Raw genomic sequence first — 17835 nt, 5'->3', positions numbered from 1 at the left:
GACTGGGAACCAATGTAGGTCAGTGAGCACAGGGGTGATGGCGATCAGGTTTTGGTGAGAGTAAGGACATGGGCAACAGAGTTTTGGATGAGCTGAAGTGACAAAGGGTAGAACATGGGAGGCTGGCCAGGAGTGCGTTGGAATAGTGAAGGCTATGGATAAAAAAGGCATGGATGAGGAATTCAGCATCAGATGAGCTGAGGCAGCAGTGGAATCGGACGAGCTTACAGAGGAGTCTTATTGATGGCACAGACATATGATCGGAAGCTCGTTTCAGGGTCAAATGTGACACCAAGTTTGCAAACAGTCTGGTTCAACCTCAGACAGTTGCCATGGAGAGGGCTGGAGTCGATAACTATGGAACAGAGTTTGAAGTGGGGACCAAAGGTAACAACTTTAGTCTTCCCAATATTTAATTGGAGGAAGTTTCTACTCATGCAAGACAATGATTTTCACGAGTATTTAATTGGTGCTATAGAACTTTGGGACATCCTGAAGTCGGGAAAGGTGCTATATAAATGCAAGTTCTTTCATACATCGAACAAAATTGGGTTTGTTCCCTGCCAAAATTTTAGTGACCATTGCAAGCAGTCCGCTTAACTCCCCTGCTCAAATTCTTGGCCACCACATTAGTCATTGGCATGGTTTGTAGTTCCCAGCAGCTAGCATGGTAATTCCAGATGGCTTTTTATTTTTAAGAAAAATATTCAATGTTCTGTGCATTGAATAGCCAGCAGTGAGTGCAAAGAAAAAAAAACTTGCATATATTTGGCAACTTTTACAACCTCAGGACATCCTGCAGTGCTTTCCAGACAATGAACTACTTTTGAGATGTAGTCACTGTTGTCATATAGGAGATGCTGCAGACAGTTTGCACATAGCAAGCTCCCACAAACAGCAATGACCAGATCATCTGTTGTAAGGATAACTCCCCTGTTTTCCTTCTCCCAGCATTGACCTGATGGGCCAAATGGCCTCCTTCTGTGCCATAAATGACTCTATGAAATGGGATTTTTTTTTTTGCATCCACTGGAGAGGGCCGATGGCACCTTGGTTTAACATCTCACCTGAAAGGTGCCACCTCCAATGTTGTAGCACTGCAGTTGAGATTTTTGTGCTTAAGCCTCTGGAGTGGCCTTGACCCCCACAACCTTCTGACTTAGAGGCAAGAGTGCTACCAACTGAGCCATGGCTGGCTCTACAGAGCCAGTTGAACAAAATAGTGGTTCAATCAGCCTGTGTCTGCTGCCATCATTTGCAGTTGAATCCAGCTTCTGATGTGGGCCGCTGCTGTCGATGGCTCTATTGCTGACGCTTATGAATTCCCACAGAGAAATGTCAGCTTTGGTTCAATTGGTAGCACTCGTGCTCTGAGGTAGTGGGTTCAAGCCTCACTCCAGAAACTTCAGCGCAGAATTTAAGCAGACACTGCAGTGCAATACAGAGGCAGAGCTGCACTGCCAGAGGTGCTGTCTTTCCATCTTTCGGACAATATGTTAAACCGAGGCCCCATTTGCCCTCTTACGTGAATGCGAAACATCCCTTAGTACAATATCGAAGAGGAGCAGGGATAGTCTCCCAAGTGTCTTGACCAATATTTATCCCTCAACCAACATGACTTTAAAAAAACATGATTTGGTCATGTATCACATTGCTGTTTGTGGAATCTTGCTGTGCGCAGAATGGTGGCCATGTTTCCTATATTATTACAGTATCTACACTTCATTAATGTAGTTCATTAGCTGTAAAAAGCTTTGGGGCATCCTAAGGTTGTGACAGGCGCTGTACAAATGAAGGTTTTAAAAAAATATTTACAATACAGTGAGTGAGGGCAGCCTCTGAAGGCAATGGTTGTAATCTGCCCAATGTCTGTGATATGCCCACTTTTTTAGTGGAGTTGTGATCAGCGCAGTCTGTCAGATGCTCAGAGAGCATAGAAAAGAATGAGGATCAGTGTCCAGGAGCTGGAACAGATTTCTATTCTGGCTGGGAGAGGGGGAGGGTCGACACTGGTGAAACACTAATAGCTCCCAGCAGTGCTGGGAAGCCAGACTTTGCGGAGCCAAGGGCTAAGTTATTGGAATGCCGAAGCTTGCTCCGTGCCTTCCTCTCTTCCTGCCTGCCAGCCATTTGTTCTCCAAGTGATGGTTTCATCAGAGGGCTGGTGGCCAAGACTGAAGGAATGGGGTTGGGGGAAGATTTGTGTGTATATAAATCTCTTTAAATTACTTTATCAGAAGGAGGGAGATCGTAATAGAATTTAAAACTGGAGGGATGGGAAAAAGATCAAGTAAATCCCACATTTCCTGGATTACAGGAGCTGGAAAGCAAAACTAATGTTGGCAAAATAAAGTGAAGACTGCAAGGAGGAAATTGGGGGAAGTCTGATTTTTATCATTAAAGATGGCCCTAATTGATTTTTGCAGTTTTTAGCTGTTTTAGTTGATGTAAATTCCCCATTTTGAGGAACTTTTGAGGGATGGTGGTATAGTGGTTATGTTACTGAGCTAGTAATCCAGGACCCTGGACCAATGTCCCCTCTAGATTTTTTTTCCATTGCGTGCGGCCTATTCATTAGAAAGTGCGGGACCTTTAATTTTTTTTGCATGGCTGCACACACGTGGTATCTCAAAGGGGACAACTTGTGAGTGGCCTTTGTGCGCAGTTTACTGGGAATATTGCCCTGGACTAATAATCCAGAGATGCAAATTCAAATGGCACCACTGCAGTTTGTAAATTTGAATGTAATTAACTAAATAAATCTGGAATTAATAAGCTAGTATCAGTGATGATGACCATGAAGCTGAGAGATTGGCATTAATGCCCTTTAAAGAAAGAAGCCTGTTGTTATTACTCTGATCTGGCCGAGATGTGACTCCGTTCCCACAGCAATGTAGTTGACTCTTAACTGCCCTCTGAAACGGCCTAACAAACCACAGTTGTATCAATCTGCTACAAAAAGGATAAACTGCATAAAATGGTTAGACCGCCTGACTCCCTAAGGCTGTCCACCATCTACAAGGCACAAGTCAGGAGTGAGATGGAATACTCTCCACTTGCCTGGATGGGTGCAGCTCCAACAACACTCAAACTTAACACAATCCAGGACAAAGCAGCCCGCTTGATTGGCACCCCATCCACCACCTTAAACATTCACTCCCTCCACCACCGACACCCAGTGGCAGCAGTGTGTACCATCTACAAGATGCACTGCAGCAACTCACTAAGCCTCCTTCAACAGCACCTTCCAAACCCGCGACCTCTACCACCTAGAAGGAAGACGCATGGGAACACCACCACCTGCAAGTCTCACGCCACCTTGACTTGGAACTATATCGCTGTTCCTTCTTCGCTGGGTCAAAATCCTGGAACTCCCTCCCCAATAGCACTGTGTGTGTACCTACATCACACAGACTGCAGCGGATCAAGGCAACAGCTCACCATCATATCCTTCTTAAGGGCAAATAGAAATGGGCAATAAATGCCGGCCTTGCCAGTGATGCCCTCATCCAGCAAGCGGGGCGGGGGGGGGGTGGGGGGTGGAGGTGGCTGCTACATCATCAGCAAAATGGTGGCTCTGTAAAATGGCCCTTAATAGGGTCTTTAATTATGCAAATCAGCTTCCCACCTTATAACGAGCAGCCTATATGCCTCACAGCCCACCACTGGGAATGTTCTCCACTATATAATCACGCCCTCTTCCCTCCAACCCCTCCCAGCCCTCCTTCCTGGGCCAGTAAAATTCTACCCTATGATTCTTGAGATGCTACCAGATGTGTTAATCTTTGTTGTTTCTGGGATGTGGGTAACACTAGCAAGATAGTATTTATTGTCCATCCCTTGCTGGCCCAGGGCCAATAAGAGGCAACCATGTCGTGTAACACTGCTAAAGCCTTTGATGTGAGGATCTTACTTAGAGTCACATGTAGGCCAAACCAGGTAGGAATGAAAGGTCCCCTGTCCTGCAAGGACATTAATGGACCAGTTAAATTACCAGATTGATTAAATTCAATTTTACAACTTGGGATTCGAACTCGTGACCTCTGAGTTGTATAGTCCTGTTTCAAGAACCACTGGGCTACAAGAGGGAGCATCGTGAGGGTATGAATGGGGGAACATGTAAACTGGATTAGGGTTGTCCTCCTCAAAACCGAAACAATATAAAAGTATCTATGGCAAATACAACAGCTTGTATTTTAAATAGTGGCTTGTAAAACATCCTAAGATGCCTCAGGCAAAGGTTGACATGAAGCCAAAGAGTGACAGGTGAACAAAAGTTTGGTCGAAGAGTTTCTTAAAGAAGGATAGATGGACGGAGAAATCTAGGGAGGGGCTTGGGGCTTAGGAAGCTGAAAGCACAGCCGCCAATGGTGGGAGGAAGGAAATGGCGATGCACAAGAGGCCAAAATTGGAGAAACACAGCGATGTCGGAGGTTATAGGGTAGAAGGAGGTTACAGAGTTAGGAAAAGGGTGAATGCATGGAAGGATTTGAAAAGAAGGATAACAAATTTAAAATTGAGCCGATGTAGATCAGTGACTGGAGGGTTAACGGATGAATGGGTCTTCATGCAGGTTAGGATATAGACAACATTGTTTCGGATGAACTGATGGTTACGCAGAATGGAAGATGGGAGGCCAGGAGAGTATTGAGTCTCAAGGTAAGAAAGACATGGCTGAGGGATACAACAGCAGATGGGTTGAGGCAGCTGTTTACGCTGGGTTTAATTTTGATATCTGATTTAACTCTGAGCAATGCAGATATCACACTTGTGTCAAATAACCAACTGGTTTATTTAAAGCACATTAACATTAACTATAAAGGTCTTACAGATTTCAGCACATGTCTTAACAGCAGCCTGTGGCTGTGAGGCAGATCCAAGCTGTGTCATTTTCGGAAGCTTCTGCTCTCAGGTTCACTGCTACTCTCTAGCTCCACCCGGAGGCTTAAGCACTCAAACCTACGCTGTGGAGGTGGACGATGCTATGGAGGTGCTTCTGAGCTTTTTCCAATATTATTGCGCACAGCCAGGGGTGTGAGTTCCCACTTACAGCCCTGGTAAGTCGTGACGTCACATCAAAGCTTCTTTGTAATTTCCTTTAATAAAAAGCTTTGATTGACTCCCCATTAGATGAATGTGCCACTTGGTGCAGCATTAAGCCATAGAAACCAGGAAGCTCCCACATTCAGTTTGTGGCCTGTTGCCAAATGACCAGAGTTGTCAAGATGTGTATCAGCCACACCTAGTTGGTAACACTCTCGCCTCTTGAGTCTGAATGTTGTGGGTTGAATTCCTGCTCCAGAACTTGAGCACAAAAATCAAATCTGACACTCCCAGTGCGGTACTGAAGGAATGCTGCACTGTCAGAGGTGTTGTCTTTCAGATGGGATGTTAAACTGAGGCCCTATCTGCCCTCTCAGCTGGATGTAATAGATCCATAGCCCTATTTCTAAGAGGTCAAGGGTGTTGTCCTCAGTATGTTGGTCAATATTTACCCTCAATTAACATCACAAAAAGAGATTATTTGGTTATTCTCAGATTGCTGTTTGTGGGAGCTTGCTGTGCACGAATTGGCTGCTGTATTTACTGCATCACAACAGTGACAACACTTCAAAAGTACCTCTTTGGCTGTAAAGCACTTTGGGACATCCTGTGGATGTGAAAGGTGCTATATAAATGCAAGTCTTTGATACATATTGCTATGGGTAACTGGTGCAAAAACTGTAAGGGGGCCGAGGCCTAGTTACTGGGATATAGATAGGCCAGCTTCGCCCCAAGGTTTTGAATTAAACAGCAGTCAGATGTGGATTGTTATTAAAATGTGCTTCACCTACGACAACGACACACAGAGCCTCTTCCCTGGCTTGCTTCAGGCCCTGTGCAAGCAAGAGTTTAAGCAACACTGCGGCACTGACAGAAGAACGAGCTTCTCCTTCCTGGTTACCAGGCAGCCTCACAAACTTACTTTTCTGACCAGCACAAGCGCAGCTCTTAAATTTCCTGCCTAGAAGCTCTGGAAAGGGATTGTAGACCCCTCTACCTTAATTCTGCAAGGTGTCTTTCTTGTTGCAAGAGAGGGATTGACATGTTGCTTCCTCGGTGAAACAACTCCACTGTTCTAACGAAGGGCATTGGCTGGGATTTTACTGGTAGGTCGCAGGCTCTGATGTCAGGACCAAACGCAGGTCCCCAGCCGCGTGGGTGGGCAGCGGGACCATGGCAACAATCATCCTCTTAATTGCCAGCCGTCTGGACCGTGGTCGAATTAAGGATGGCGGCTGTCTGCTCACACTGCCGGCCCAATTAGAGGTTCAGCAGCTCTGCAGCGTCGCAGCGCCACTGAGAGAGGTGGCCGCTGCTGAGGCTGCATAGAGAACGAGAGGGTGCCACCACTTTGAGGCACCCTCGTGGGAAAGGAAGACGAGTCAATTTTCTGCCGGGACCAGGTAGGCAGGCCCCGGTGATGGGAGGGTTACGATGGCCGCTCCCTGCGATGCCTCTGAGAGGCTGCCTTCGTGCAGCTGGCGGCCTCCCCAGGTGACGGGAGGCTGCTTCACCGCTGGCTGCTCAGGAAAATGGCCGTCAGCTGGGCCTCCAGTCGGCGGGCGGGCAGGCGAGCTGCTGCCGTTCCCGCTACTGGTAAAACAGCCTGGCGTGAAACTGCATCAGGAAGCTCTCCTGACGCAGCTCCTGGCATTTTACTGGTTTTCCCCGCTTCCTATCGGTTGGAGACTTGGGCGGAGAAATGGCAGATGGAGTTTAATTCGGACAAATGTGAGGTAATGCATTTTGGAAGGTCTAATGCAGGTGGGAGGTATACAGTAAATGGCAGAACCCTTAGGAGTATTGACAGGCAGAGAGATCTGGGCGTACAGGTCCACAGGTCACTGAAAGTGGCAACGCAGGTGGATAAGATAGTCAAGAAGGCATACGGCATGCTTGCCTTCATCGGTCGGGGCATAGAGTATAAAAATTGGCAAGTCATGCTGCAGCTGTACAGAACTTTAGTTAGGCCACACTTAGAATATTGCGTGCAATTCTGGTCGCCACACTACCAGAAGGACGTGGAGACTTCGGAGAGGGTACAGAAGAGGTTTACCAGGATGTTGCCTGGTCTGGAGGGCATTAGCTATGAGGAGTGGTTGGATAAACTCAGATTGTTTTCACTGGAACGACGGAGGTGGAGGGGTGACATGATAGAGGTTCACAAAGTTATGAGCGGCATGGACAGAGTGGATAGTCAGAAGCTTTTTCCCAGGGTGGAAGAGTCAGTTACTAGGGGACATAGATTTAAGTGTGGGGGCAAAGTTTAGAGGGGATGTGCGAGGCAAGTTCTTTACACAGAGGGTGGTGAGTGCCTGGAACTTGCTGCCGGGGGAGGTGGTGGAAGCAGGTACGATAGCGACGTTTAAGAGGCATCTTGACAAATACATGAATAGGATGGGAATAGAGGGATACGGTCCCCGGAAGTGCAGAAGGTTTTAGTTTAGGCAGGCATCAAGATCGGCGCAGGCTTGGAAGGCCGAATGGCCTGTTCCTGTGCTGTACTGTTCTTCTATCCTGCCACCCGTGGGCTGGTAAAATTTCAATCATTATGTCAGGAACTCCAATATATACCATCAGGTTCTGTGTACCATCATAAAAAGAAGGACTTGCTTTTATATAGTTCCTTTCACAACCACAGGATGATCCAAACAGGTTTACAGCCAATGTAGTACTTTTTTGAAGTGTAGTCACTGTTGCAGTGTAGAAAATGCAGCAGCTCACCATCTCGAATATAACTTTGTTGTCCCACCAACTCTGATAAACCAGTCTCTTGATAGCGTGCTCGTAATGGTATATCATCACTTTGATACAAACACATGTTGTTAGTTAATGGGGAAACCATGTAGCATAACCCACAGTGTAAGAAGCCTCTGATACACCATGACCTCTGCTACTGCCTGTTGTTCAATACTAAACTGATACACCTTATGTCATGCTGATTATCACACATGTATCATGCTGTGATACAATTCGCATTGTTTCTGGATACTGGGTAATTGCGAATTCACAGCATCGAGGAAAATGTGAAATTACACATTTGCTTGTGTTCTAACTAAATAAATAGGTTCCTTGACTGTAGGAGGTGAATTTAAAATCTAACAAAAGGAGAACTGAGGTTCACTTGTTTCTGTCATGCTTCAGGCAAACTGTCACTCCCTGAGGTTGGGACTGCTGTGTTCCATTCACTACCAACTGTGCATAACTGTTTTCAGAGTGAATAAGAATAAAGAGCTGGGAGGTTGTACCTGTCTGGAAAGAATGAACAGGCTGGGGCTCTTTACTCTGGAAAAGAGAAGGCTGAGGGGTGACCTGATAAAATCTTTTAAGATAATGAAGAGGTACACAGAGTAGACATAGAGAAGATGTTTCCACCTGTGCGGGAGACCAAAACTAAGGGCCATAAATAGAAGATGGTCACTAATAAATCCACTAGGGAATTCGGGAGAAACCTCTTTACCCAGAGAGTGGTTAAGGTGTGGAACATGGAGTAGTATAGGTGCATTTAAGGGGAAGATAGATAAACGCTTGAGGGAGCAAGGAATAGGTTATGCTGCTCTGTTTACATAGGACACAATGGCGCAGTGGTTAGCACCGCAGTCTCACAGCTCCAGCGACCCGGGTTCAATTCTGGGTACTGCCTGTGTGGAGTTTGCAAGTTCTCCCTGTGTCTGCGTGGGTTTCCTCTGGGTGCTCCGGTTTCCTCCCACATGCCAAAGACTTGCTGGTTGATAGGTAAATTGGCTATTATAAATTGCCCCTAGTATAGGTAGGTGGTGGGAAATATATAGGGACAGGTGGGGATGTGGTAGGAATATGGAATTAGTGTAGGATTAGTATAAATGGGTGGTTGATGGTCGGCACAGACTCGGTGGGCCGAAGGGCCTGTTTCAGTGCTGTATCTCTAAAACTAAAAACTAGATATATGGCACAGAAACAGGCTATTCAGCCCCACCAGTCCATGCTGGTATTTATGCACCACTTGAGCCTCCTCTCATCTAAATCCATCATGGTAACCCTCTATTCCCTTCTCCCTCATATGCTTGTCTAGCTTCCTCTTAAATGCATCCATACTATTCGCCTCAACCACTCCCTGTGATTCTGAGTTCCACATTCTCACCACTCTTTGGGTAAAGAAGTTTCTTCTGAATTCCCTATTGGATTTCTTGGTGACTATTTTATATTGATAGCCTCCAGTTATGCTCTTCCCCCATAAGAGGAAACACTCTGTCCATATTCACTCTACCAAAGCCTTTCAAAATTTTAAAGACCTCTATTAGGTCCCCCTTTCAGCCTTTTTTCCAAGAGAAGAGACCCAGCCTGTCAATCCTTTCCTGATATGTATACCCACGCATTTCTGATATCATCCTTGTAAATTTCTCTGCACCCACTCTTGTGCCTCTATATCCTTTCTGTATGGCGGTCAGAACTGCACGCAGGACTAACCAGGTCTAACTCAGGTTCAACACAGGTTAAGCATAATAAAAGCAAAATACTGCGGATGCTGGAAATCTGAAATAAAAACAAGAAGTGCTGGAAGTACTCAGCAGGTCTGGCAGCACCTGTGGAGAGAGAAGCAGAGTTAACGTTCTGGGTCAGTGACCCTTGATCTCAGGTTAAGCATAGCCTCCTTGCTTTTCAATTCTATAAAGATGAAGAAGGGTGAGAGGAGGCTCGTGAGGAGCGTGGACCAGTTGAGCTGAATGGGAAGTTTCCGCGCTCCACGTTCTATAAAATTCAACATGATATTTAGTTTTTAAAATATAATACAGGTGGTACAGGGTCATATGCAATTGTCAGATTATTTCCTCAAACATTAGGGATGCGGATGTTTAATACACCATAATATAATTATTTTATAATTAATCATTTTTATATACAATCAAATCATATTTTTATAAATTCTTTTGGAGGAAGATAAGTAAAAGAGAACTCTTTGTACGCTTGTTAAAAGTGATAACAAATGTGAGCAACCCTCAGTTTACTGATCCAACTGAACCTAGATAAAGACATCAATGGGTTGACCTGAAATATTGCTCTTGGATCAGGAGTGCTGAATAGTTAGAGAATGAGCTACGTGCCACAGCCGCTGAGTCATTGACTTGGCAATACAGAGCAAAGCGAAAGCAACAGAAACACTTGGAGGTGAAATACAATCAATGTCAAAGTGATTGCAGTTTGAAAAAACACAACTGTTTCTGGGCAAAGTTTGCAGCAGTTCCGGCTCTGTTTAGTGTTTGTTTGCAGGTTTTTAAATGGTGCTGTGAATATTAACAGTACCAAAGACACCCACAAATCCTTCTGTTTGTTTGAGCCCTTTCTACAGCCCCCTCTCCCCCCCCCCCCCGCCCCCTCCCCTCCCCACTCAGCCAGCCTTTCCTGCTAATTGTTCAACCTGTTTTTCTCCAACCTGGAAGCTGCTTTTGAGATGTGCATCAACTTGCTATAGAAACGTAAATCAGTGCTATTACCATATCACGAGCATCTGAAATTCCTTTGGATGCTGTTTTAACCAAAGTTCAGCCTCTTCATGGATTAATACCTCCATTAAAACAAAAGAAAGACTTGCATTTGTATAGCACCTGTCAGGACCTCAGGACATTCCAAAGCGTTTTACAGCCAGTGAAGTAGCTACTGAAGTGTGAAGTGTAGGAACCACAGCAGGCAATCGGTGCACAGCAAGCTCCCACAAACATCGATTGAATAAATGGCCAGACAATTTGCTTTTGTTGTTGGCTGAGAGAAAACTGTTGGCCAGAACTCGCCTGCTCTGCTTCAGATAGTACCATTGGATCTTGTACGTCCACCTGAGAGGGCAGGCGGGACCTCGGTTTAACACCTCATCCGAAAGACAGCACCTCTGACAGTGTAGCACTCCTTCAGTACTGCACTGGAGTCTCAGCCTAGACTATATGCTTACACTCTACAGGAGGGTTTGAACCCACAACCTTCATTCTGAAGTGAGAGTGCATTTTTAAAATATTACTGAATCTTTTCTGTTGAAAACAATCATTGTGAGGAATCTGTCTGATGTACAGTGCCGTACGTACACTGATTTACATCGCACAATGGGTGTGCAAGATATGCAGTTGCTCTGAAGCTTTGTACATGTTCTTCTTGCATCATTGCCAGTCCAGTCACTGCCTTTCCCGGGCCACTGCTGGCCCATACTCACGGGGTTAAAAGTCAACCATCCATGGCTACCGACGAGCTGCTCTGGTACTTTCTGTGCGGAACGGGGGTGTAAATCCCTATTCAAGGAGGAAATCGCTGTCTCTGACAGCAAAGTATTGAGTTTATGTTAAAGGGTTGACTGTGATGGTAATGTTGTCATAGGCATCTAACTGATGGTACATCATAGAAGCTTACAGCACTGAAGGAGGCTGTCGTGCCTATGCCAGCTCTTTGAAAGAGCTATTCAATTAGCCCCAGTCCCCGATCTTTCTCCATAACTCTGCAAACATTTCCGTTTCTAGTTTGTATCTAATTCCCTATTGAAAGTTATTATTTAATCTGTTTCCACCAGCCTTTCAGGCATTCCAGGTCACAACGGGTCGCTGGGTTTAAAAAACTATTCTCCGCACTTCTTCCCCGGCTGTTTTGCTAATTATCTTGAATTTGTGTCCTCTGGTTAATGACCCTCCTGCCAGTGGAAACAGTTGTTCCCTATCTGTAAAAATCCCTCATAATTTTGATCAGCACTATTAAACCTAGAGGGTGGGCAATAAATTGAAATGCAGATCTGTGTGGGGGCAAGACTTAACAGCACCTGAGAATATGACTTTGTGGGATCTCAAAGCAGGAGTGGATATGTCTATTCAGGGAGCAGCTCTCTTTCCCGCCCCTACAACCTTTCCCCCAATATTTCCCCTTTTCTCTCCCGAAGGTACAGATTGTTGCTGGTATTCAGTTCCACCCAGGCTGCCAGCTCTCTGCAGCTCCCCCGAGGGATTGCTCTTCAGGTGTAACACTTAGCAGTGAACACCGTGCAAGCTACTCGCTAAGAAAGTCAGTGGTGTGATATTTCACAGGCACAGCTCCATGGCCAGTCATCTTGGCTGTATTGTGCTGTGGCTGTACAGGAATGCTCCAAGCCTTTTCCCCTACCCAGGCAGAGGGGCTGCGTGATGCTGAGGTACAGTTCACAGCTTGGAGTATAGAGTATAGTATTCCCTGGAGTATAGAAGATGGAGGGGCAATCAAATCAAAGGGTTAAAAAGGATTCAATAGGTCAGATATGGAGAAATTATTTCCTCAGATGGGGGAAGACAAGGAGTCACAATCTTAAAATTAGAGCTGGGCCATTCAAGACTGAAACCAGGAAACACTTTTTTACACAAAGGCTAGTAGAAATCTGGAACTCTCTTGCCCCAAAAGACTGTAGATATTGAGGGAACAATTGGTGTTTTCAAGACTGAGATCAATAGCTTTTTGTTGGGAAAGGGTATTAAGGGATAGAGAGCAATGGTGGGGTGAGTTGCAGGTCAGCCGTGATCTAATTGAATGGAGGAGCAGACTAGAGGGGATGAATGGTCTACTTCTGTTCCTAACATTCCTCTATTTCAAAAATAATGGCCGGCAGATTATCCTGTTCTGGGGCTACAAAGATTGAGCCTCATTCCCTTACCATCAAGCATCCATCCATGCACTGTCTCCAACAGGGCATCAAAACTAGAGACTTTCAAAATGAGATCATCGCCAAGAAATCAAATAAGGAAATCAGAAGTAACTTCTTTACTCAGAGAGCAGTGAGAATGTGGAACTCGCTATCTCAGGGAGTGGTTGAAGTACAGGTGAATTTAAGTGGAGGCTGGACAGGCAGCTATGGGGAAGAAGGGAATAGAGGGTTACAATGAAAGATTTAGATGATGAAAGATGGGAGGAGGCTCGAGTGGAGCATAAACACCAGCATGGGCTGGTTGGGCCGAATGGCCTGTTTCTGTGCTGTAGACTGGGGCATGTGGAACTGGCCCCTCTGTATCTCCTATGTAAAAGCAGCAATTGGGTGCGGAAACCTTGACCAATTTCTTTTGGTTTCCCTCGTCCCTCCTGTCATTCATTGTCCAGGGGGGTTATTGAGGACAAGCATGGCACCTCCCTCGCTGCCCTGGCTGTGATCAGTTGTCTCAATGCAGTCCAGGGATTGGTCCTAGGATTGCCTTAGTCTTTATTGGCTCAGCACCCCGAAGCACCGGATGCATATACAACCAGCATTATAAAACAGGAGTGCCCCTAAATGATTGCTATTTTTTAAAGGAAGAGTAAAAAATCTGTAAAGCCTAAATATTTGCAAAAACCAAAGAGCCCTCTCCTAAAGCAGTCAGCTGGACTGGTTAGATTGTACTTTTTGGAATGAGACACTAATGATCAAGAAGAGAATAGAAAGTACTCGACCAGTTCATTCATTTTTTTCCCCCACTGCTCAGCCAGTTTCACCGACTGCCTCCTAGCTGCAAATGAGGTTAATATGTTCAAGGCATCAATGTCTAGACTGCAGGGCTGATTGGCCGAGGCATTATGGAAGGGGGCATGTGTTTAGTGACATCACTTATCAAGGAGGCTTGGAATGATCTGTATTTGTGACGAGGCAGACTGGGGTATATGAAGCTGGTCACTTTATCTATACGCAAGATCCATCTGGGTTCCATCTGCACTGCCTGGTCCATGCTCCTAATATTTACAGGGAAGGAGGAGGGGCAAGGAAAAGAGGAATTAAAAAAAGGGTTGCTGTTTGTTTCTCAATGGCTCACAGATGTGAGTTTGAACACATGCTCAGCATATGTAAGGGAGAAAGGAGAGGAGCTGGGAGCAAGACCGCATTGAGGAATGAAAGCAGGCGATGAGGAGCAGACTCTCTCTCTTCCCTAGACCTCGAGATATTTAGGGGAATATCTTGACATTTTAAGGCAGCTAATTCTGCTCTGGGGGGGACCGACTGGGAAAAGGTAAGCCTTCAAGTCTGCAGGCTTCCTGCGGGAATCTGCGCTACCTTGTGGCTATTTAGAAATGTTTTTATATACAAAAAACTCCCCCGCATAAATGGAACAATAATTAGCTGTGCTCGTAAATAATAATGATGCAGGATTTTAACGGAGTTGTCTCAAATTTGTGTGTAAGCTGGAGGCGAGGTTTGGCAGTAAAAGTCCTCCAGAATTATTCCTTGTTGCAAGGCTGTGTTGTGTGTAGTACTGTATTGTAGATGCTAATTAAATCTCTCTGTATTCTAATCACTTGGTACATGCAAAGGGGGAGGGGGGAGAAGAAAGCTTCATCCTAGTGAGGATTTGATTTTTCTGCAGCTCTCTGCCTGTAGGAGCTGTTCTCCAGGTGACTGTGGTAGAGGAAGCTGCCTTCTGCATGTGTAAACCTCCCAACTCCCCCTGTCTCCGCAGCTCTCCAGGTAACCAGACAGTGGCTTGTTTCATTTCTTTTGGAACTGAGCTGCGCGTCTTTTTGCTTCAGTCGCCGATAAGAAATTGGGGGTCAGGGGGCGTTTGAGGGGGTGGGTGTTCGTATATGTGTGAGATGGTTGCTTAGAAAGCAACGTTCCAGCGTGCGGAATGCTTTGCGATTCCTATATTCTTTTGAAATCCTTTTGCAGTCTTGTCACTGATGTGTCAGTGAGGGCGGTGGTGGCTGTGTCAAATTTTCAGACCACGTCTGCTTGAACTGTGTGAGTCTCCTTTTCAAATGACAGGTTGTGCCCTTCCAAAGTTGGGTCTTGTGTGGAGAGCACATTTCAAGCTGTGTCACATTAGGGTGGTTACAGGTCGGTCACTGGCACTGATAGTAGTGTGTGTGTGAGCTGATGGTGATGGACTGAAGATGCTATTTAGGTTGTTTAATTTTTCTTTTCCTGCCTGAGCTCCCTCAGCATCATACCCCATCCCCTTCCTCTTTTACTTTGTGGTGGGTGCTGGCTTCTGGAACACTCAGTGCCACACAGAGACCCAACTGTAACTAGAATCAGAGAAATTTGCAGCACAGAAGGAGGCCATTCGCCCATTGTGCCAATGCTGGCTCTTTGAAGTCATGTTTAGCAGTCGTGTTTAGTCCCCCGTCCATGCTTTTTGTCTGGAACCCTGTCATCCTCCAGTATCTTTTAAGGTTATTCATCTTCCACCTTTTCAAGAACCAGATCCAGACAGCTCACGGAGTGAAAAATTTCTCCTCTTCTCCTCACCTAGAATACAGTCTTAACCCAAAGACCCATTTCTAAAGTTGCAGTTTCAGTGCTCGACAGTGCTGTTGGTTCTGGGTTAGATTGTGCAGGGGACAAGAGGGAAAATCCTTAATATAACAACCACAAAGCACCTTTCATGACCTCCGGATGCCCCAATATGCTTTACAATGAAGTACTTTCTGAAGTGCAGTCGCTATTATCATGTAGGAAATGTGGAATCCTTTTTATGCACAGCAAGCTCCCACAAACAGCAATGTGATAATCAGATAATGTGTTTTTAGTGATGACGATTGAGGGCTTAATGTCTCATCTGAAAGATGGCACCTCCGACAGTGCAGCATTGTCTCAGTGCTGCACTGGAGTGTCAGCCTAGATTTCTTTTGTACACATCTCTAGAGTGTCAGTCGGTGTTCTGTCCAGCCATGACACACTTTACTATTGAGCTGGAGAATTCATTACACCAACACAGCAATGAGATACGGCCGTTCAGTTTTATGATGATGTGAGGCTTTCCCAAAGTGCAGCGACCAATCGATCACAACCACATTGTTTTGCAAGGTACTGCGGTCAATGCCTTCAGCTTTCTGAATGAGCCATTGGTAGTCTTTCCTAACATGCATGTAACAACATGGAAACAATACTCCACAGCCAACTTCATATTTGTTGGAAATTGCTATTCTTCACAATTTGGCCCCTCAAGAAAGAACGGCTGACAAGGCTTGATGCCATGGGTAATGACCCTTCCCAGAATAGCAGCAGAGTAGCGTTACAACAGGGCAAGTGCCTCCAACAGAGTTGTCATTGAGAGGACTGTAAGGGCTGTGCTTGTTTGCCTTGTCAGGTCAGGAGGAGCTCTCCAATATACTCCATATCCTGTGTCCCACTGTAGCTGTAACCTGTACAATTTTCAACCCACATGGACATTACTGGGGAGCTGGTCCTAACTGCCTTGGAGGAGAGCATCAGCAAGACCAGCACTCCAAGACACCTCAGTGTTGCAAGGGGCATCAAATAGAACTGATGAGTGAAGTCTTACCTAACACGGTCTATCTTTGGCACCATTACCGTAACACCTGTCCTCCACCTTCAATCCAATATCCATCCTAGAACATGACATCGGGGCTTTTGGGCCTTACATGACCATGCAAGTCTTATCCATCTAATTAAATGAGTCAATGTGAATTAAGTGCACCCTTTCCTGTATGACTATAATTTTCATGACTGGCAAAGTGTAACAATCTCCATAAATGCAAAAAAAGCTTGAGTTTTTGTTTAACTCATGCTCAGGATGTGGCATCACTGGCAAGGCCAGCATTTATTGCCCATCCATACTTGCCCTGAGAAGATGGCTGCCTTCTTGTAACCCTGGTACATGGAGTTACATTGAATTTACAGCATAGAAACAGACCATTCGACCCAATTGGTCTATGCTGGTGTTTATACTCCACATGAGCCTCCTCCCACCCTTACTACATTTAAGCTTATCACGATTCGATGGACCGAACAGCCTCCTTCTGTCCCTGTGATATCCTTCTATTCCATTCTCCCTCGTGCTTATGTAGTTTCCCCATAAAGACATCTATACTGTTCACACTGTGGTGACCAGTTCCACATTATAACCACTCTCTGAGTTAAAAAGAAAGTATCTGCTGAATTTGCAATTGGATTTATTAGTCACTATCTTATATTGATGGCCCCGAGTTTTGGATTCCCCCACAGTGGTTTGCCACTTCAGAGGGCAGTTAAGTGTCAACCACGTTGGTGTGGGACTGGAGTCACATATAGGCCGCACCAGCTAAAGACGGCAGGTTTCCCGCCCTAAAGGAGGTTAGTAAACTAGTTGGGTTTTTTCCAACAATCTGACAGCTTCAAGATCACTTCTACTGATATCAGATTTTTATTTTCAAAATGGACATAAACCAAGCAACACTTTCCTCACCATGGGGGTAGATTGTGACGTTGTGTGATAGTGTAATATAGACGATAACTAATAGATAGCCCATTTACCAACTCTCCTCATTTTTTTATTTCCATTGAAGTCAATTCACTATCACCCATTTTACAGTTACTCACACTGTGCTACCTCTGGCGACTATTAGAAAGAAAGAGTTGTATTTACATTGCGCCTTTCATGATTACAGGATGTCCCAAAGCACTTTACAGCCAATGAAGTACTTCTGAAGTGAAATCACAATTATAATGTAGGAAACACAGCAGCCAACTTGCACACAGCAACAGCAATGTGATAATGACCAGGTAATCTCTTTTTTCTGTGATGTTGATTGAGGGATAAATATTAGCCACCATTGGTTGCCGTACCTTCAGTGGCTAGGCTCTAAGCTCTGGAATTCCCTCCGTACACCTCTCCGCCCCTCTCTCCTCCTTTACGATGTTCTTTAAAACCTACCTCATTGACTAAGCTTTCGTCATCTGATCTAATATCTCCCTTCATGGCTCGGTGTCATCATTTGTTTGGTGATCGCTTCTGTGAAGTGTCTTGGGATGTTTTACCACATTAAAGGTGCTATACAAATGCAAGTTGCTGCTGTTGCTGAATTGTGCTACTGAACTGTCAAATGAGGTGACCCCGCTGTTTACAGCAGGCTCAG

General features: G+C 45.3%; 1 protein-coding gene across 5 annotated transcripts in view; it reads left to right on the top strand.

Moving 5' to 3' along the window:
- Positions 1-17835, top strand: part of LOC137378342 (protein CBFA2T1-like) — a 137847-nt gene that overhangs the window by 25318 nt on the left and 94694 nt on the right. Inside the window, exon 2 of one of the 5 annotated variants that reach the window (XM_068048603.1) lies at positions 17368-17482. The exons of 3 other annotated variants lie outside the window; for them this stretch is intronic. The gene's annotated coding sequence lies outside the window, so the exon portion shown is untranslated. Of the gene's footprint in view, positions 1-13658; positions 13989-17367; positions 17483-17835 lie in introns of those variants that run through there. One more of the 5 variants, XM_068048604.1, reaches the window with a different exon arrangement.

This window comes from Heterodontus francisci, chromosome 16 (assembly GCF_036365525.1).
Source record: "Heterodontus francisci isolate sHetFra1 chromosome 16, sHetFra1.hap1, whole genome shotgun sequence".
Taxonomy (NCBI): domain Eukaryota; kingdom Metazoa; phylum Chordata; class Chondrichthyes; order Heterodontiformes; family Heterodontidae; genus Heterodontus; species Heterodontus francisci.
This window is presented reverse-complemented; position numbering and strand designations above follow the sequence as displayed.